Source organism: Bison bison, unplaced genomic scaffold (genome assembly GCF_000754665.1).
Source record: "Bison bison bison isolate TAMUID 2011002044 unplaced genomic scaffold, Bison_UMD1.0 scf7180017864516, whole genome shotgun sequence".
In the NCBI taxonomy this organism is placed as follows: Eukaryota; Metazoa; Chordata; class Mammalia; order Artiodactyla; family Bovidae; genus Bison; species Bison bison.
Genome location: NW_011495069.1, coordinates 9,404,602 through 9,425,466, shown reverse-complemented (window position 1 = coordinate 9,425,466; position 20,865 = coordinate 9,404,602). Strand labels below are relative to the sequence as shown.

The following is a 20,865-nucleotide window of genomic DNA, read 5'->3' as shown; positions in this document are numbered from 1 at the left end:
CTGTCACCTAACTGATGAGCCTGTTGCTCATCCTTACCACTTGAAGCTGCCCAGGAATGAGGGTCTGGACTGCTCCTGTATAGTAGGCAGCCTCCATCCGGCCATCCTGATGCTTCTCAAACTTGAGCTCTGCGGCCTCCTCACATGGGAGCGGGGTATTGTTCACCGGAGAGAGCAGGACTGGAGGATGCTTCTGGTCCTAGGTACTTTCAGCGAGGCTTCCAGGCCTGGCAGGTCTCCTCTGGAGCCAGGTGCCCAGCTGTGTGTGTGTGTGAGACAGGCGTGTCTTCAGCAAGTGACACAGTCTGCTCTGTCACCAGCCACCATTGTAATTACATGCTTCATGGAAGGCTGTTTCAGGACGGAGGATCTTTCTACTTGGTTTGCCTAAGGAGTTTGAGTAGAGTGGGCAACGTGTGTGCTGGAGACTTACAGGTGTGGTGGAAGATGAGGCATCACTGTATTCTCACCTTCCTTCCTTCATCCCGGGAGTGTTATCCGTCAGCTCTGCCTGCCCAGGCTGGTCAGGAGCCCCTGAGTCAGTTTCCTGCCCGGGAATGCCATTCTTTATACAGTTTATGGGACAGGGGGCCTTGGGAATTCCTGAAGTCTGGTTTGAGGCGGGGGAGGGGGAGTGGAGCACGGTCAGGCTCACCTCCAGGTTGCACCCTGCAGTGTCTCAAAGTGCTGTCCAGCCGGGCCAGTCATGGTGGCCTGCCTGCTACTCAGCCAAGTGGGAGAGGGACGGGTGGAGAAGCTCAGGATGTTCTGATATGAAGAGACTTTGAAATGTTCTTTTTGGAAGAAGGAAACAGAAAAGTGGTTCCCCTCCAGAGGCTGTCTCCCCGCTAGGTCTGGGCACTCTGTTCTGCTGGGTGATAGATGCTGGAGATGCTCCAGCTAATAGATGCTCCAGATGCTGCTGGAGCTCACCAGAGCCTGTCCAACCCAGAAGTCCCTGGAAGTGGTGTCCTGGGGGGCTTTGACATCCGCCTTTACCTTTTTAGCCCCCAGCCAGCTGTGGAAGGCACGAGGGCCTCGGACTCTGCTGGTTTGGGTTTGGAGAGTTTGTGATTCTTGGCAGGATCCTTGCAGCTCTCCCAAGGACATGCGGGAGCTGAGGGCGATGCCAGGCTGGTATGAGGCAGGCTCCGGAACATGCTGCAGGAGGGCTCGGGTGCTTCTGTTGTTACAGATCTAGGAGCTGGCTTCCTGATTCAGGGCTTTGGTGCTGTGACTGTGGCAGGCCTGTACACGGGGCTGGGCCACCAGCACCTATCCCCTGATGGCAGCCGGGAAAAAAAAAATCAAGGCCGGGGCGAGGGGAGTCGTGTGTACTGATTCTGACAAACACATGACCTTGAACAAACTGGGCTTTTTTCTGCAAGTCTCGCCCACCTGTGAAACTGGCAAGAATCTCTAAATTTGACCATATCCATTGAATCCTGAAGCCCCTGTGTCCTATTTTGCTGTAAGAACCTGAAGTGACTGATGTGTCATTTGCCTGTGTGAGACCGGGAAGAGGCCTCACAGGCACTATTTATAAATTGCCCTCCTCCTCTCTCCAACCCCGTCACCTCCCAGCCGCACCTGGCATTGTGTTAGGGCATGGGGCGGGGGGCTGGGGGACTAGTGCATACGCGGTGGGTCTCAGTGACTTCTGGTAGGTCGACAGCATGACCACTGAGCTCCTACTCTGGACAGTCAGGAGTTTGTCTGTGCAGGCCTAACTCCAGTCCCAATGGGACCAGGTTTGGCCTGATTTGTCCCCACCAAAACTGTGCCGGGGCCCCGGGCAGTTGGCAGAGGCGGTGCCATGACACGGGTATCAGCCTAGAAGTTAGGAAACTTGGCCTTTTGTCCCGTCTCCCTTGTGACCTTGGGCCAGTGACGCCTCTCCACTTGTCAGTTGATCTTTGTGGCTTCTTCCAGGTCTGACATTTCTGCCATTCCACTGACTTGGGTAACCCTGGCAAGTCATTCAGCCTTGGGCCATAGTTTTCCCATTGTAAAAGTGAGGATGCTGGATATGATCTCTGAGGGCCTTTGCAGTTGCAAGAGACTGTGTGTCTGCTTTGACAGGACGTTTTTCTGCCTCTGGAAACAGAGGTGCCCTCACACCTGGCCATCCTGGGGAAGAGAGTAGAGAGAAAGGTGATCTTAAGGGTCCCTGTTCAGGTGGCCAAAAGCGAAAGCCCATTTCCCCCTCTTTGTTTGGCTGTTTGTTTTTTGGCCACACAGCTTGAGGGATCTCAGTTCCCCACCCAGGGACTGAACCGAGGCTGCAGCAGTCAGCCTGGAGTCCTAACCCCTCGGCCACCAGGGAACTCCCCCGCCCCTTTGCAGTGTTGAACTGAGGTTGGCACCCCTCTGCCCCTTACCCTCTCTGACCCTCAGTTTTCTCAAGTATAAAAAGGGGGAAATACTAGTATCTAGTTATGGTGCTGCTGACGTGGTGAGGACAGAAATTAACAGGCCTGAAGCTGCCTTTGTGCTCACAGGAAGCACTCAGAGAGGCGCAGCCACCCCTGTTTGTAGTTCAACCACCTCAGGTAAACGCCTCCCCACCTCAGCCTCCTAGAGCCTTCCTCGGAGGCTGGAGGATTACGGATCTCTCGGCCTAGGCTGCCGCCAGGAGCCCCTCCTTCAGGTTTCAGGAAGGACTGAAAGTCAGTCCCACCGACTTTATTCTTCCTTTCGCTTTAGCAGGTCCTGTGGGGAAGGAACATGGTGCCAGCTGACTCCGGGGGTGGGCTGGGCGGCCGAGGCCATGCTCCCTCTCTACTACGCTCTGGAGCCTTGGAGTTCATCTTGGGGTCTTGCCCCTTCTCTCAGCGCTCCAGCGTAGGTAGGCGCCCTGTTGGAGGCCTCATTCTGTCATCTGTGACAGCTGCTTCCCTTGCACGTCACCTCTCCTTTAAGAACAGAAGGTTCTGTGTGCAGTTCTACGCTTGTCCTGGTCGTGGAGCTGAGCCTCAGGTAGACACTGGCCGAGGGCGGATGGCGTTAGAGCCGAAGATTAAAAAACAATTCTTCACCTGTACACCCATGGCTGATTCGTGTCAATGTATGGCAAAAACCACTACAATATTGTAAAGTAATTAGCCTCCAATTAAAATAAATAAATAAATTTAAAAATAATAATAAAGTGATGCTATTAAAAAAAGTTATTTTGGCCGCACAGGTGTGGCATGTGGAATCTTAGTTCCTAGCCAGGAATTGAACCGGTGCCCCCTGCGGTGGGAGCACAGAGTCAACCCCTGGACCTCCTGGGGAAGGCCCTAGAGCTGAAGTTCTAGAGGAGATGCTTCTGGGTTCTTTCTGAGTGACTCAGTGGGTGACATGGGGCAAGTCTCTTCCCTTCTCAGGCCTTTCCTGTCTCTCTGACAGTCTCCTTCTCCAGGGGATCTTCCCAACCCAGGGATTGAGCCCAGGTCTCCCGCATTGCAGGCGGATTCTTTACCAGCTGAGCCACAAGGGAAGCCCGACAGTCAGAGATTCTTGCCTTTTTCCTCATGGGGAGCGCCTAGTGATGTGAGTGGGGGGTGAGCCCACTGGGAGAACTGTGAGAACGACTCCAAGCCCTGGGTAGGACCACTCCGCATCCCACCCCACCCCACACTGGGGTTTGGACCCTGCATGAATCCCGCTTTGTCTCTCTGTTTACCTGGCTCCCAGTCCTGTGTGTGTTTCAAGGGAGCGCCTCGCTGTAACCCAGCTCTCCACTGGCACCCCATACAGTTGTTTACCCACGTCCAGCTCCTGGCAGCCTGTGAAGCAGGGATTCAACTCGTCTCCTGACCACAGACAAAAAAAAAAAAAGCCTTCCTTTGTCCCTTCACAGCTTATAGCTTTTCTTGGTTTTGGTCTTTGCAAGGTGCGTCCTGACGTGTCGTCCTCAGAACAGGTCTGTGAGGAGGGGAGATGGGAGTCGTTATTGCCCAGTTCACACATGTGGATATCAGACCCAACGGCTGGTTTCCTGTGTAAGACTAGAACTCGCTTCTCTCACTTCTCAGAAGGAGAGAGGAACAACTTAAAGGTCACCTTGAAACTGTCCCTAGAAGCCCAGGTGGAACTCTCCAAAAAGGAAAAGGTGACCTTTTTCTCTTTGGGAAGAAACAGCAGAATACCCGCTGGACAGTGTGGGGAGGTCAGCTGGGGCCTAGGAGGGAGTTCAGGTAGGAGCCCTGGGTCCCGGGGCTCCAGGATACTTGGAGGGCCTCTGCTGGTCGTGTGGCCTGGGCTTCACTCAGCTGAGCCCCCATGAGATGCCCCTCTCCTCTCTGTCCTGCCCCTTGCGGCCGCTCCCCCTCTAGTTCTGGTGGGAAGGACAGACAAGGTCACAAAGTCGAGGCTGTGTCCCTGGTACCTGCGTGACCAGGCACCTGGTGTCTCTGAACCTGACTTGCCTCATCAGGAGGGTGAGGATGCCTTCTCTTTCTTCCAGCATTGAGACAGAGGCCAAATGTGGGATGCCCAGCACAGAGTCCAGCGCTGTGGCGGCTTTTCAGAGCCTGTTCAGGTTCCTCCCCTTTGGGCGGTCTTCCCAGGCCACTCCAGCCCACAGCCATTGCTTTCATTTCTCCCCCAAAGCCGTATCCCGTATTGTTTATCCACAACTTTGGCGTCCGGCCTAGCCTGCCCTGTGACATCTCTTCTGCTGGGGGGGCTGTGTGTTTTAAAAAGAATTACCATTTATTGAGTATATGCAGAGTAGTGTCAGGCAGAAGTAATCTCGTTTAATTCTTACTAAAATTGGATGAGATAAAGGCTATCTCTGTTTCGCAGATGAGGAAACAGCTCAGAGGGCTTATCCTCTGTGATGTGGAGCTGCCGTTGTCTACTTGAGTCATGGTACAGCTTCCTCTCAGGGTACAGCTGCATCTCCCACCCTCACGTTCCCCTCAGCAGATGCCTGGCCTCTGCAGGGAGTAGCTGCCCAGCTCACCACACCTGCTAGCGGGGATTTTAGTACTCCCTGTCGGAGCTGGCGGCTTCCCAGGTGGCTCAATGGTAAAGAATCTGCCTGCCAGTGCAGGAGACGCGGGTTCGATCCTTGGGTCAGGAAGATCCCCTGGAGAAGGAAATGGCAACCTACTCCAGTATTCTTGCCTGGGAAATCCCAAGGACAGAGGAGCCTGGCGGGCTACAGTTCATGGGATTGCAAAGAGTCGGACGTGACTTAGTGACTGAGCACTCACCCCTTAGGGGCTGGCACTTGTTGATGGCAGGAGCTCTCTCCCTCCACTAAGAGAGCCATCGGGGTTCTGTGCCGGCATCCTCTGTCCCCATGAGCCTGCATGTGTGCACCTGAATCCCGCAGGGCTGGGCCTATCCCTTGTCCTCTGCTAGCGACCCTGCCTGCCATCTATTTGTTCTCTCAGTGGTCTGATCCAGAGTGCTTCTTCCCTGCTTGGACGGGGGAGGACCAATTAGAGGGTCATTTCCTTTTGCCAGCAGGGGTGGCTAACCTTGTGATTACCATCTCCTGCCTCTGGGTGGGAAGGGTGCTGGGCTGCTTTGGGTTACCCTTGGGGCCCAGCAGGGTCCCCAGAGAGGCAGCCTCTGTGTTGAGAGCAGGTGGCACAATTGTCTTTAGCCCTTTAAGGCATGTGGAGTTTAGTACTGATTCTCATTAGTATTTTAACTTGTTTCCAAAGCACTTGCATATACACTGTTTAATTCTGATCTTCTCAGTGGTCCTGTGGGCTAGAATAGCAGGTGGTGCTTTTGTTTTCGTTAATATTTATTTATTTGGCTGCACTGGGTCTTAGTTGCAGCACACAGGGAGCTTCAGTTTTCGTTGTGGAATGAAAATTCTTACTTGCGACATGCGAGATCTCGTACCCTGACCAGGGATCGAACCCAGACCCCTTGCATTGGGAGCACGGAGTCCTAGCCACTGGATCACCAGGGAAGTCCCTCGCAAGTGGTATTGATGTACCACTAATGACATCTGATGTACCAGATGTCATTTTACATCTAAGGAAACCTCAAGCAGGTCACTTAACAAGTAGGGACTCAGTCCCCAGACTTATAACCCAAAACCCTGTCCTCTTTCCTGCCTGGTCAGGTCATTGTGAAGACAAAGGGAGACCGGAGGTCCCAAGAGGCTTTAGCTAGAGTAAATGACCAGACGCATCCCTGTTGGTAACCTGAACGGTTGACAGGAGGGACAGTTTCCTCTTGGAGGAAGGAAGGGCGAAAGGAGCATGGTGGTTTGGGTTGCTCTGGAGCCCAGGCCACCTCAACTCCAAGTCCTTGACCCCTCACACACGCCTAGTATTTGTATGAAGAAAGAGCGTGAGCGTGTGAAGGCTGACTCAGCTTTGGAGTCTGTCCTTCTCCTAGTCTGTGGAGCAGCAAGCTTTTGAAATGGAGAGCTTTCCCTTTCCCTTGATGTGTTGTAGGCCCTCGAGGAGAAAGGAGAGGCAGAGGAGTGAATTATAGCAGAAAACACGTGGGATGGGGCAGAAGAGGGAAAGTCGAGAGACCTGAGATCTGGTTCCAGCTTTTTGCCACTTGTGTGACCTTTTAGGCAAGGTGCTCTTCTCTGAGCCCTCATTGCCTCATTCGCAGTATTTATGTTAGATACTTGTTAATTATGTGAGCCGTCACATATCAAGCTCCTGTTGGAGACACTGTGTCAGATATTGCCCAGCTGGAAAGCACTGGGGTTGAAGCTCAGATCTGTGTGACTTTGGAGCTTGTGTTCTTTCCATCATCATGCCCTGATTCCCTTTCAGTTCAAAAGTTTTCTTTTTCCCATGATCATTTTAAAATAGGGAGGGAATGAAGGCATTGCAAGTCTTGGCTGCTCTCTGTGGATCATTTCTTGGGTTGAGGGGGTGGTAAAACTGTGCGCCCCCGTTCCCTGCAAAGCCTCGCTGTGAAGCAAAGAGGCCTTCTCGGAAGTGGTGGCATTCGGAAACACGGGAGGGACCTGGGCTCCCTTCGGAATGCCAGCCTGTGTGCAGCTGGCTGGCAGGCCTGCCTCTCTCCCTCCCTCCTCCTGTCTCCCTGCCCTCCCCCACCTCCCCCCTTTCCTTCCGTGGTGGGGAGAGAAGGCTCACTCAGCAAACCCAGGACCTGGGTTATCCCTGAGTCATCCATCGCCTGTGTGGGCCTCCTTCTGCAGTGCTCACTGCCCCTGCAAACGTCTGAGTCAGACACGTCTCCCCAAGGTTGTCTGCACACACCGCGCTGGGCCCGACCATCTCTTTAGATGCCGACAAACATCAACTGGTACTTTAAGGCAGCCCGTGATTACATGTGGGTATTTTTAATCTTATAGGCTAATCTAATTTTAACTGAACTAGGTTTTGAATTGGGCTCGGATCAGTGGGCTGCCCCCACCCCCTTCCCTGAGATCGTGCTGACTTCATTTCCTTATCCCCTAAAGTTCTATCAACATATGAGGCCAGTTTGGGGGTCTGTTAGGTCAGACGTGACCCCTGAGTTCTGACACTGACTTGATGAGAGCCTGGAGTTTCCCCAAATTACCCAGTCAAGCGCTTTCCTGAAAAGATAGCGTCCTTAAGCAGCTCTGAGCGAGATTCAGAAGAAGTCCTATTCCTTCCCTAGTCCCCTTCCCAGTCCCTTGTGGGGGACACTTGCCCCTAAGCCCAGACTGGCCCTTCCACAGCGCTGGGCCTATTTGAGACCAGGTCACAGAAGGCAAAGAGACAAACTCACAGAGGCTCTGGCTTTGGGCTGGCCAGCCAGGACTGAGGGCAGCTAATTAATTCGTCTGTTCCAGCTGAGGTCGTAGAGGGAAATGAGCCGAAACCCACCAGCAGGCTCTGAGCTTGGCGGCCCGTCCGGAACCAGGAAGAGTGAGAGACCCAGGCCTGGCTCACCGGGAGCTTCCAGTCTGCTTGGAGAAAATGGTCTCTGTGTGCTGAGGGCTGGGCGGACTCCCGGCAGAGGGAAAGTTCAGAGGGAAGAGGCAGTCCCCCGAGGGCACAGATGGTTAGGGAAGGCGTCTCAGAGGAGGGGAACTTGAGCCAGTCTTGAAGATGGAGAGGAATTCGGGAAGCAGGCAGGACAGAGATCTATTCTTAGTACGCGATTCCTACGAGAATGTCAGCCCATTGAGGGCAGAGCCTTCGTTTGCTTTCTCCTCTGTGCCTGGCATGGAAGAAGGGCTCTGAAAGATCTGAGGGGACAGTGAGCGTATGACTGACTTCCATGCAGAGACAGTGTCCGTGGGAAGCGTTTGAGGCAGCCAGGACACCCGCCTGACACAGGGATGTCAGGCGTCAGCCAGCCCGCGTGTAAGTGCCTTCCGCCCCTGCCTCTCCCATCTCCCTCCGCTTCGCGCTAATGGAGGGTCTGCAAGGGCATCCTCTCTGAGCTGGGTGGGGTCTCTCTGGGAGAGTCTGGATCCATTTGGTTTGCCCTCAATTTGTGTAAGTAAAAGCAAGATACCAGAGCTTCCTCAGGGAGCTGCCAAGAGCCCTAATTGAATTTAGCTTTTCCCAGTAAGATTCCTCAAGTCATCACCCGCACGATGACTGTGAATTAATGAGACCAGTGGCCATAAACTATGCAAAAAGGCAGTCTTGCTAATTTATAGTGTACCCGGACAGGAGGACTTAAGGCTTCTCTTTGTTTCTATTTATGTGTTGGGGGTGGGCTGGGGCCAGAATCTCCATTCGGTGGCAGATTTATTTTTATAATTTGAATACGTAAAACACATTCATGGTAAAACAAAACAAACAAAAATAAAATCCAGCAGTAGAGAAAGGTATTAAGGTAAACATTAGCCTCCTCACTTCTCTGACCACCCCCACTGTCACACTCCCCAGAGGTTACCCCTGTTAACTTTCTTGTGCACCTTTTCAGAAACTCTCATGCATGTACGAGTGTGGGAGGACAAATTTAGCTTTTTTTTTAAGTGTATTTTTAAAATTTTGTTATTTATTTCTGGCTGTGCTGGGTCTTCATTGCTGTGCAGGCTTTTCGTTGCAGCCAGTGGGGCTACACTCCGGTTGCAGTGCGCAGGCTTCTGATTGCTGTGGCTTTTCTTGTGCGGAGCACAGGCTCTTGAGCAGGCGGACTTCAGTGGTTGCATCATGTGGGCTCAGTAGTTGTGGTTCCTGGGCTCTAGAGACTAGGCTCATGGGCTTAGTTGCTCCATGGCATGTGGGATCTTCCCAGACCAGGGATCAAAGCCATGTCTCCTGCATTGGCAGGCGGATTCTTTACCACTGAGCCACCAGGGAAGCCCCCAGATTTAGTTTTTATCAAGCCACCTGTGTAAGGTAAAGAGCTCTAGGCTTGGACTCAGGGACTGGGTCTAGTCCTAGCTCCGCCTCTTTCTATGAATATTGATCTGTGGCACGTCATTTTGCTCCCCTGGGCCTTAGTTTCCCTGTCTGCCGGTTTCAGTTGCTGAAAGGCTCTCTGGGACATTCCAGTAGGAAAGGCAGTCATCCCAGGGGAGCTCCTGCTCTTGTGAGGCCTGCGCAGACAGGCTCTTGGAGGGAGATTTCCACAGCCCCACTGTTCTGGGGAATGCGCCACTGCTGTCATGAACCTTGGCTTCAAAGCACAGAGTTCTCATGTTCATGACCATGGTCATCTCTGACTCTGGTTCAGGGTTATGGGGTTAAATAAGTGGGTCCACAGAGAGCCAGCTCTCTTGCTTGGGAACAAAATACAGGTGGGAACTTGTGTGGCTCTGACTGAGATGCTGAGGGGCTCAGAGAGGAGGAGAAGAGATGAGGGAAGGCTCCCTGGAGGAGGTGATCTTGAGCAGTGGGCCAGATGAAGAAGAGGAACATCACTTGATGGAGGTGGGAGGCTTGCTGTTCTGTCAAAAGAGCTGTTCCTGGCCAGGAAGCCATTTGGCTTTGTCCAGACAGGTCCATGCAGGAGAACCAAGTGCAAGCCTTGCAACCCAGAAGCTGCTGCTCTCACCCATCAGATTCTTCAGGCCTTTGACTCTTTTACAAACCAGCAAAGAGCCTGAGAGCTCTGCTTTTTATTGGATCTTTGCCATCAGTCCAGGGGATGAGATCTTATCTCCTGGGGCCAGGGCCCACAGGAATCAGGATGTCATACCATGTAGGCAGGATGCCAGCATGGAGGTAGGGCCAGCTCCCCCCACTGAGCCCAGCCCAAGGCTCTGAGTACAGCTCAGGGCAGGAGGGGAGTCGGCACCCTACCACAACCCTCTGGGCCTGCCTGACTGGTGGAGCTAATAAAGACGCACAAGAGCTGCTTCTCTCAAGGAGCTTAAGGACTCGTCTGAGGAATTCAGTGTAGATGCAGAAGAGTCAGGCAGTAGAAACTGGGTGTGAGTCGAGGTGCAGATAGAATTCTTTGAGGGTAGAGAGGAGGCAGAAAGACCTTCCTGGGACTTGCCCAGTGGTCCAGTGGCCAGGACCCCATGCTCCCAACGCAGGGGACCTGGTTTTGATCCCTGGTCAGGACTCTAGATCCCACAAGCCACAACTCAGACCCGGCACAACCAAAATTAAATAAGTAAATATTAGAAAAAGAAAAAAAGGAAGACCTTCCTACCTCGGAGGACCAAGGAGGCTTCGTGGAGATGACTGGTGAGCTAGGCCTTGAAGAACAGGTAGGATTTAGATGAGACGCTTGAGTGAAACAGGGCTTACTGGGCACAGCCCAAAGCTTTGACTCGGGGCAGGACTTTCGGACTGCAGAGAGTGGCCCAGAGCAGTTTCCTCAGGAAACATGGTAGTTAGGAACAGAGGCTTTGCAGCTTGACAGACCTGGGTTGAAATCTTAGTTCAAATCTTAGCTCAATTCTGTAGTGACTCAGGCAAGTCACTTTCCCTGTTTGAGTCTCAATCTGATGATTCCCAACATGGGGATCTTCCCAGGTGGCGTGAGTGATTAAAGAACCTGCCTATCAATGCAGGAGATATAAGAGATGGAGGTTTGATCCCTAGGTCAGGTAGATGCCCTGGAGAAGAAAATGGTAACCCACTCCAGTATTCTTGCCTGGAGAATCCCATGGACAGAAGAGCCTGGCAGGCTACTGTCCATGGGGTCACCAAGAGTCAGACTCAACTTAGCATGCACGTGTGCAAGCATGGGGTAACGCCTGGCAGGGGTGTCGGGAGGATTCAGGGAGAGTGCCCTTGTAAGATGCGTGGCATAGAGTTTGACACATTCTGAACATAATGATCAGTGATGGCACTTAGGAGTCCTTCTAGGATCAGGAGGAGGAGAAATAGTGGCTTATTTTCTGTGACTCCTGAATCTCCAGCAACTGAAAAATCACTCAGCAAGACTTCCTGATCCCTGCTGGGCATCCAGTGCTGTGCTAAACGCAGGGGTGAGGTGGCTGCGGATAAATAAAATTTATTATTTCAGTGAAGTGGGTGGAGTGCTTTTGAGCATGCATCAGAAAACCTTTTGGAAAGATATTGTCATTCTCCTTTATACAAACGAGCAAAAGAAGGCCCAGAGCACTTGGGTGACTTGCCTAGGATCACATAGCCTGACTGTGGCACAGCTGAAGCCAGACCCAGGGCTTCCCATTCCAAGTGCTGCTGTATCTCCTACATAACAGTCCTTTCCCCACCTCGCTGGAGTAGCAAGACTTATCACTTGAAGCATTGAATGAGCAAAGCGAGATTTTGTATGACAATTTGATATGTAACTATAAAAGCACTGAATTTTGCAGAACAGATGATGATTTTTAAAATAGACTCAGCCCTGATGAGGTGCCAGGTGATCTGTGCCAGTGTTAAGGGCAGAAGATTCTGCCAGTTCATAACTGCATCACCTTGTCTGAGCCTCAGTCTCCACAAGCAAGTGGGATAATGTCTGTAAAGCCCCGAGCACATCATAAGAGCTCAGAAATGGGAGTTACCACCATCCTGTATCATTACAGGAAGAGGAGGGAATTCCCTGGTAGTCCAGTGGCTAGGACTCCGTGCTCTTACGGCTGAGGGTGTGGCTTCAATTCCTGGAAGGGAACTAAGATCCAACAAGCTACAAAGTGTGACCGGAAAAAAAAAAAAAGAAAAGAAATTGTTTTAAAAGAAGAGGAGAGGGTGAAGTCTAGCAGTGGAGGATGATTTTAGGTAAGGGGGCTGGAGGATGTTGGGGTAGGGCTGACTGTCATTGTGACTGGGATGAGCATAGAATGAGACCATGAGCTGAAATGTCTGAGTTTGATTGTCAGTTGGGAATCAGTCCACCCTAAAGGGAATCAGTCCTGAATGTTCATTGGAAGGACTGATGTTGAAGCTGAGACTCCAGTACTTTGGCCATGTGATGCAAAGAACTGACTCATTTGAAAAGACCCTGATGCTGGGAAAGATTGAAGGCGGGAGGAGAAGGGGACAACAGAGGATGAGATGGTTGGATGGCATCACCAACTCGATTGACGTGAGTTGCGTAAACTGTGGGAGTTAGTGATGGACAGGGAAGCCTGGTGTGCTGCAGTCCATGGGGTCACAAAGAGTCGGACACAACTGAGCATCTGAACTGAACTGAACTGGGAATGGGGAGAGACACACTCAGTTAACACTGATTCATGCCTGATAAATGCTGTGCTAAAGATGGAAAGATGAATAAATATAATCCTAGCCTCACGGGAGAGGCTGGTGTATAAACAGGCACTTGCCCTGTGCTGTGAAGTGCCGCAGCAGGGCCCCCAGAACTGTGGGCGCATGGGGGGAGTTGGGCCGTGGGCGATGGATCAGGAAGGCTTCCCGGAGCTTGACGGTTAAGCAGGAGTTTGCTCATCTCGCATGGAGGGGGTGCTGGGGCAAGGTAAGATGTGGGTGATGCGGAGCATAGATGATGCAGAGTCACCGACTTGTGCTTTTGAAATGCACGGCGCATCCTTCATTCCCTCCATGTCACCCCCAAACGTGCTTCATCCCCCTGCCTGGCTGGGCAGAGAAGCCGAGCCTCCCTGCGGAGTAGTGAGCACCCGGGATGGGTGTCCTCAGACACAGGTGGTCAGGGAGGAGCTGCCCTTGAGTGAGACCTCCGGGTGCCTGGCCTTGTGCTGAGGGCTTCACGCAGCCTGTCATGGTCTGAGTGTCCCCACAACCCTGAAGGGTTCGAGTCTGGTGTCTGCCTTTATCCAGCTTACAGCTGCCTTGGGAAAGTGAAAAAAGGGAATAATGACATGCTCCCTGATAGCTGCTGTGGTGGTGGCGGTTTAGTCACTAAGTCGTGTCCCACTCTTGCAACCCCATGGACTGTATCCTGCCAGACTCCTCTGTCCATGTGATTTCCCAGGCAAGAATACTGGAGTGGGTTGCTGTTTCCTTCTCCAGGGCACCTTCCTGACCCAGGGATCGAACCCAGGTCTCCTGCATTGCAGGCAGATTCTTTACCAACTGAGCTGTGCCGCTGCCTGAAGCCCAGAAAGACTTCAGGGAGGGGAGAAATGAGGCTGATATGAGCAGGGGTCTTTGTGCCGGTGTCTTAACCCTCACATGGTGGTGGTAGGGAGTGGCAGGTCAGGTGAGGGTCGCAGCATGTGCTGTGGGCATGGGTGGGCATGGGTGGGCAGCTGAGAGGAGGCCGAGTCAGCTAGGGGGAAAGCCTGGGCTAGGGGTCGCTGAGAAATAAGATTGGGTAGGTGGGCTGGGATGGATTGCGAGCATCTAGAACTCCAGCCAGGGGGCTGCTGACTCACAGGCTTCTCTGGCTGGTAGGACAGACGGCTCCATGGGTCGAATGGAGCCCCTTCCTTGTGTTTCCACCTCTGACTAAGCCACGACAAGCATCTCTAACCCGGTGACTCCAGCAGTCTCCTGGCCCACTCCCCTCCACAGAACAGCCAGTGCGGTTCATTTAGAAATGTAACCCGCAACATGGTGTTCCTGTGTTTGCTGACAAGTGCTCAGTCGTGTCCGACTCTTTGCGAGTCCATGGACTGTAGCCCGCCAGGCTCCTCTGTCCATGGGATTTTGCCAGGCAAGAATACTGGAGTGGGTTGCCATTTCCTTCTCCAGTTCCTATGTTTAAAATCTTTCAATTGCTTCCTGATGAACTTGGGATAAAATCCAGGAGAGGTGTAGCCCATCTACCCCTCTCTCCCTCACTCCCTGCTTTTCTTTCCCCTGCTTCACTCACACCAAGCTTCTTGGGTTCCTCAAACCAACCAAGCCTTCCTTACCAGACCTCTTCCTCCATGGGGCCACGGCTCTTGCTTTCCCCCTCCTGGAAGACTGATTGGAGACGGCCACAGGCTGGCTGCCTCATTCAGGCTCTAAATCAGATGTCACCTCTTCAGATAGGCCTTCCTGGCCACCTAGTCTAGCATGTAGCACCCCTCACCACCCCCCACCCTGGCCCACACGCTTCTGGGTGCTGAGGTCACAGCTGGGAGCAAACTGAGGAGGCTCCTGACATCAGGGGGCTCACAGGCCAGCGCGGGGCGTTGGACAGTGGACACAATGGCAGGTGGTGATAAATGGCCTGAAGGAAATAGATAGGAGAAAGATGTGCTGCTTTGGATGGTCAGCAAAGCCCTCTCTAGGGAGCTGGCTTTTGAGCTGACCACATGACAAGAAGGAGCCTGTCTTTCAAAGATCAGGGCCCCTGAAGAGAGCATGTTTGAGGAACCTGGGGTAGAGTAAGAGAGAGGGGGTGGTGTGAGGACAGAGAGGAAGGTGGGAGCCAGACAGAGGCTGCTCGGCCCGTGGGCCTTGCGTTAGGCATCGGACTGGGTTCTGGATGTGCTGCCGCTAAGCCGGGCCGGTGTGCAGATCACTGGTCTGACCCGGGGAGGGATAGGGCTAGCATCCTAGGGGTCAGAGATGGCTCCCAGAGCTGGCCGGGGCTCTGGGCTGGCCACAGCGAGCCGAGCAAAGCAGGACACTGGCCCAGGGCTATTCTGCCAGGTCTGCGAGAACAGGAGCAGAGCTTGGGAACAGTTACCTCTGGCCAAGCCAAAAGCAGGAAGGAGAGCCCTGTTCAGAGAGGAGTGGACCGGGAGTGGGAGGGGGGCGAGAGCTCTTGGGGGGGGGAGGGGCCAAGTGAGGTGCCAGGCTCTGCTGGACTCCTGGCCCAGCCCTGCACCCCCCGCCCCGGGCAGGATGTCACCAGACCTGTCGTGTGGGAGGCGTGGCAATGCTGAGCCCCAGGACCCTGACATGCCTGTTCCCGGCTGAACCCTGGGCCCATGTGGCCTGGGGAGTTATCAGGCCCAGAAAGGGCCGGCCTGGAATCAGAGAATTAGCCTCGATTGTTGACAGGGATCCTAGAGACAGAGTCAGGAGTTCAGGGGGTGTAATGGAAAAAGATAAGGGCGGTGGGGTTTAAGAGGCCTGGACTCGAATCCTGGCTCCTGGTCACCCAGCTGTGCGGTGACTGATGGGCGGCGTTGGGAGGTTCGGTGACGGTGCTGTGGGGAGCACGCAGCAGCGAGGGCTCATCCGTGTCTGGCCCAGCCCCCTGTGTCACAGAGGAGGAAGCAGAAGGCCAGGGAGGAAATGGCTTGCCCACAGGCCACAGCGGGCGGTGGCAGAGCTGGGTTAGTTCAGGTCTCAAGCCCTGGTCTGGAGCTCTTCGGCGGTGGTGGGAGTGGGCCTTCGCTCCTGCTGGGTTCCAAGGGGTGAGCCCGCTGCCCCCGGCGCCCCACCTTCTCCCCGACTCGCCTCTGAGCACCTACTATGTACACATCTGCAGGGCTGTGTGGGAGGCGGCTGACAGTTCTGTGTGGGAGATAGACATGCAAATAGCTTAAATACAAGGCAGGCCGGAGGGACACCGGCAGGAGGCGCAATGCCGCGTGGGCCCTGGTGGCAGACGGGCTCCGTTCTGGCGCCGTCTCTTAGAACGGAGTGGTGCTGGGGCCCGGACCGGAGTCGGGCCCCCGTGGAAAGGCCTCTGGTCCGCGGCCGAGCAGTGAGGATAACAGTACAGTGGCAGCAATTGCGGAGGTTTGGGAGCGAGGCGTGACTCCCTTCAGGCCGTGGCTGAATGGCTTGTGTTTAGGGCAAAGGCCCTCCTGGCGGGTGGAGAATGAACTCGGTGACGTTTTCTCCCATGTTCTTGGCTCAGGGAATGTTCCGCCTCCTCCCTCCACGGATAATCATCCTTCCTAAGAAACTGATCAGATGGGAAGCTGCAGGAAGTGGTTTGGGACAAGGACTGTGTAGGAGTTGGGGGGAGAGCAGAAAGGATGTCGCAGAAGGGGGATCAGTGCCAAGCAGCAGGAGGTGACTGTCTTTGGAGCGGGTGGGGGAGCCTGGGCAGGCTGGAAATTTAAAGCACAGGGCGGTGGTTCTGGGGAATCCAGCTTCCTCAAAGCTCCTCTGCCCCTGGTCCCTGGTGGGGAAGAAGGTGAGATCAACTGGCAGGGTCTGGCTTTTCTGAGCCAACAGGAGCTGGGGTCCTAATGTGCTTCCTGGGTGGCACTAGTGGTAAAGGACCCGCCTGTCAGTGCAGGAGACATAGGAGGCCAGGTTCAATCCCTGGGTGGGGAAGATGCGCTGGAGAAGGAAATGGCAACCCGCTCCAGTGTTCTTGCCTGGGAAATCCAATGGACAGAGGAGCCTGGCGGGCTACGTTCCATAGAGTTGCAGAGTTGGACATAACTGAAGCGACTTAGCACTGAGAACAGGGTCCTAATGGGAGAATGTGAGACAGCAAAGTCAGATGGCTGGAGCACTGGGCCAGGGGTTTGAGCTAATCCCAAGCCCACCTCTGCTGCTTAGCTGTCCTTCCACATTTGAAATTCCATCGTTGTGGCCCAGGGCCTATTATGGCAGGTGGGTGGGTGTGTGCAAGGCTTCCTCTCCCTGCACGGAGCACTTCAGCCATCCCAGCTCCCAGTAGGCTCAAGACTTTAGTTTTGGGCCTGGCCTCTGCTCCCTTTTGGCCTGGCGGGTTAAACTGCAGCCCTCAGTGTGCTGAGCCTTCCGGGGAGCCAGGCTCCACCCACTTGATGTGAGCAGGTGACTGAACCACAGTGACTGGTGGTTAATATTGAGGAGCAAGCCAATCTTGAAGCCAGGGGCAAGGCTGCTTCTGCAGAGAGACACAGGGACTCTTTGGGGAGATTCAGGGCATCCTTTGGGCAGTCAGGGTTCAGTGTGGCCTGGCGGCTTAAGGTCTTCAGAATCTAACAGACCTGGTTTTGAACCTCAGCTCTGTTCCCTTCAAGCTGTATAGCCTTGGGCTAAGGACCTGTGTGACCTGTGAGCATTATTTTTTTCTGGAAATAATTCTCACCTGCATTTTTTAAAAAACCTTTCCCCCTCTGTTTATTTAATGGAGGAGTAATATACATCCATGGGGCTTCCCTGGTGGCTCAGGGGTAAAGAATCTGCCTGAGGTGCAGGAGATGCAGGAGACACTGGTTTGATCTCTGGGTTGCGAAAATCCCCTGGAGGAAGGCATGGCAACCCACTCCAGTATTCTTGCCTGGAGAATCCCCGTGGACAGAGGAGCCTGGCAGGCTACAGCCCATGGGGTGCAAAGAGTCGGACACGACTGAAGCGACTGAGCACGCCTGCACCTACATACGTACATACAGTAGATTACACTGATCTTAACGTATACATACAGCTTGCTGATTATTTACAAATACTTGCACCCAGACGGAGATAGAGGACGTCTGTGTACCCCGCCAAGTCCCCTCTGCCTTCCCCAGTTTGTACCCCGACGTGCCGCCGAGAGAGCCACCGTTTTGACTTCCATCATTGTCACTTGGTTGTACCTGTTCTTTGACTCTATATACCTACAGCCAGACGCAGGGACTCTTTGTATCTGGCTTCTCTTGCTCAGTGTTTCCTGGAGGTTCCCCTTTATCCTCGCCTGTCCCAGCGGTTTGTTCTCTCTGTAGCTGTGTATGGTATCGCCTTGTGTGAGTAAGCCATAGTTGATTCATTGTGCTGTTAATGGGCATTTGGGTTGGTTCCTTTTTTTGACAATTATGAATAAAGCTGCTATGAATATTCTTATATTCCATAGGGTCTTTGTGAAAATTGAGATAAACAATTACAGCAACATGTTTAATACTGAGATTTTTTAAAAAATCATTTATTTATTAAAAAAATTTTTTTTTTTTTTTTGGCTACACCATGCAGCATCCAGGGTCTAGTTCCCCAACCGTGGATCAAACCCACACCCCAACTTTGGACCACCAGGAAAGTCCCCCTAATACTGAGTTTTGACTTAGATCTGGTGCTCAGAAAATTCTGCCCAGATTTTTGTTATTGTTGTTTGTAAAAAGGAAAATAACAAAAACAAACCAACAAACAGTACATGAGTATTTAAAGAAAAATATTCAGGTCATATCCTTTTCACTCCACCTCTCCTTACCCGCCCTGCTCCCCAGAGTCACCCCCCCAAAAACCCCCGCTTAGAACCAATCACTCTTCACAGTTCAGTGTGTCTGCCTGGACTTTTCCCTACAGTTGTGTGATGTTCTTTTTAATAAAAATAGTTTCACGATAATAATCATGCTGTCCATGATATTTTGTGACTTCACTTTCGTCATTAAATCTGCTCTTTTAAGAGTCCCCTTATCCGCCTCAGTGGAGCAGTTGCGAGAGAGACAGGCTAGGTGAACTCTTGAACTGGTCTCTCAGGCCTTCCACTCTAGCCTGGCCTGACTGCCCTCGACTTTCCTCTGTGTGGAGCCCAGGGTGCAAGGTCTGGCTCAGTTGTGCCCTATCTGAGTATGTTCTTGGGCATAAGTGCCTTGAGCTTTGTTTTTTTTTCTTTTTTTTCCTATCTTTGACTTGGGAGAATCCATACTTGCCTCAGAAGGACGCCGTGATGTTCACATGAGACCGAGTATGGGGAAAAGATAAAGCAAGATGGAAAGTGACACATGTGTGCTGTTTATCATGTAAAATCAGGGGCTGTCAGAGGTAGAGGAGGCCTCTGAGGAGCTCACTCAGCCCATCATCCGGCACGCTGAGGAAACAGTGGCCTGGGGAAGGTCACAGAGCCAGCAAGTGATGGAGCCAGACCCGAACCGAGGGAGGTGTTGGAGCTACAGCGTCCCAGGGGACCTCTCCCAAGCTCCGTTCCACTCTCTCTGGACCAGAGCTTGGTCCACTTCCTATCTGAGGGGACTCCCTGCTAGGGAAGAAGGGTGGTCTAGAAAATTTCCCAGGCTCAGTCTCTCCCCTGGTTCCTGGCTGAGGCCACTGGGTGCTAGAAATTCCAGGCAGTGGTCTGGTTCCCCACCCTTCCCTGGTTCAAGAGTGCAGAGATGCAGGAGGGTGGGGGACAGAGGAGCCTTGGATGGGAAGGAGACGCAGCCCTGGTCTGGGACCTGAAGACCCGGGGCTCTGTAGCTCCCAGGGCTCTCCGTGGGGCTCTGCCCCGTGGAGCTCGCTTCTCCCCCTTAGAAGCCAAGCTAGCACCCCTGCCCCTGTCCTCTCAGGCAGACAAGGCCTGGATCTGAGTAGTCAGCTTGTAGCTCATTGTCCAGGTCTCCTGAACCTTCACCCTCACAGCTTCTACAGGAGAGTTGTAGGAGGTCTCCCAGGCTGGGGAGATTACAGCCTAGGCTGAGGTCAAGAATCTGGAAGCAGAGGCCTGACCAGCGTGGGCTGGGCCTCTGCCTCACCACCCGGCTCCTTCCCAGGAAGCATTTAGTGTGATAAGATACGGGCCCAGGTGGGCTGCACTTTGCTTGGTGTTACCGCCTGCAGTGCCAGGCACACAGTGGCGCAAGTGCCTCCTGTGCTCTGGCTCCTGCCTGTCTAGGAGGCACGGCTCATTGTGAAAGCACCCCGGGCGGTGATATCAGGGAGCCGGGCAGGCCCTTCCTTGGGAGTGCCCTGTTGGTCCAGGGTGGAGCCTGGGGACAGCCTCTGAGCCCTGGTATCTGCCTTCAGGGCGAGGTCGTGGAGTGCCACGTCTTCTAGTGGCGGTGACTGGTGGCGTCACAGGAGTCCGGCCCAAAGAGTAGGGGGCACCTCCACCTGGTGCCCGAGCCTTGCCCTCCAAGGCCCTCTCTGCCTTCCTCAACTCAGTGGGCCTCACCTGACCCTGTGAGGTGGTGGAGGTGTCCCCATTTGTAAAGGAGGACCCTGCGGTCTGGAGAGGTTAACTACTTACCCAGGGTCACACGCACCAGAAAGCAGAGGAACTGAGTGACTTTGAAGTGTAGGAAACCAGAGTGAAAGAGCCCCTGAAGTTCCCTGGTCCTTTCCCTCCACAGGGGAGCAAACCAAGGCCCTTAGTTCGGGCAGTGTGGGGCCTGGCATTCAGGGACAGTTTTCTGTCTTTTCCACTGGTAACAACAATAGTTATTCCATTCCAAGGCCCCCAGCCTGCTCCTTGGAACATTCTGAGATTGTTCCTGGAGAAGGAAATGGCAACCCACTCTAGTATTCTTGCCTGGAGAATCCCAGGGACAGAGGAGCCTGGTGGGCTGCCGTCTATGGGGTCGCACAGAATTGGACACGACTGAGGCGACTTAGCAGCAGCAGAGATGGTTCCAGTGAGGTCCATTCTTCAGAGAATTGAGAAAACAGTATCCAGATCATTTTCTCTGTGGCTCAGATGAGGAACCTGGCTAAGAGCCACCCTGGAGGATGAGCCGCCGTCAGCTCCGGAGTCAACCTCCTGGGCTGGAGTCCTGTTTGGTCTTGCCACTCACCAGCGAGGAGGCCTTGGGCAAGTAACCTAGCCTGTCCGAGCCTCAGGTTCCACATCTGGGAATGGATATGACAGGGCCTCCCTCACAGGGTAGCTGTGAAGGCTAAGGAGCCCTCAGTGAGGCTGTCATCATGAGCATCCCTGTCTCCTGGGGAAGCTGGGCCGCTGAGCTGGTTAGAAAACCAGGGCTCCACCTGGAGTTCCAGGCCTTTTGTCACCCAGGCATGCCCACTTACGTCCCGTGTGAAGGGTCATCTGATTGGCCCTGCCCACGGGGAGGCAGGT

The 20,865-nt window shown here is 53.5% G+C and overlaps 1 protein-coding gene across 1 annotated transcript in view; it reads left to right on the top strand.

Annotated features, from left to right (window-relative positions):
* Window positions 1-20,865, top strand: part of SLC9A1 (solute carrier family 9, subfamily A (NHE1, cation proton antiporter 1), member 1) — a 93,322-nt gene that overhangs the window by 43,625 nt on the left and 28,832 nt on the right. The window lies entirely within an intron of this gene.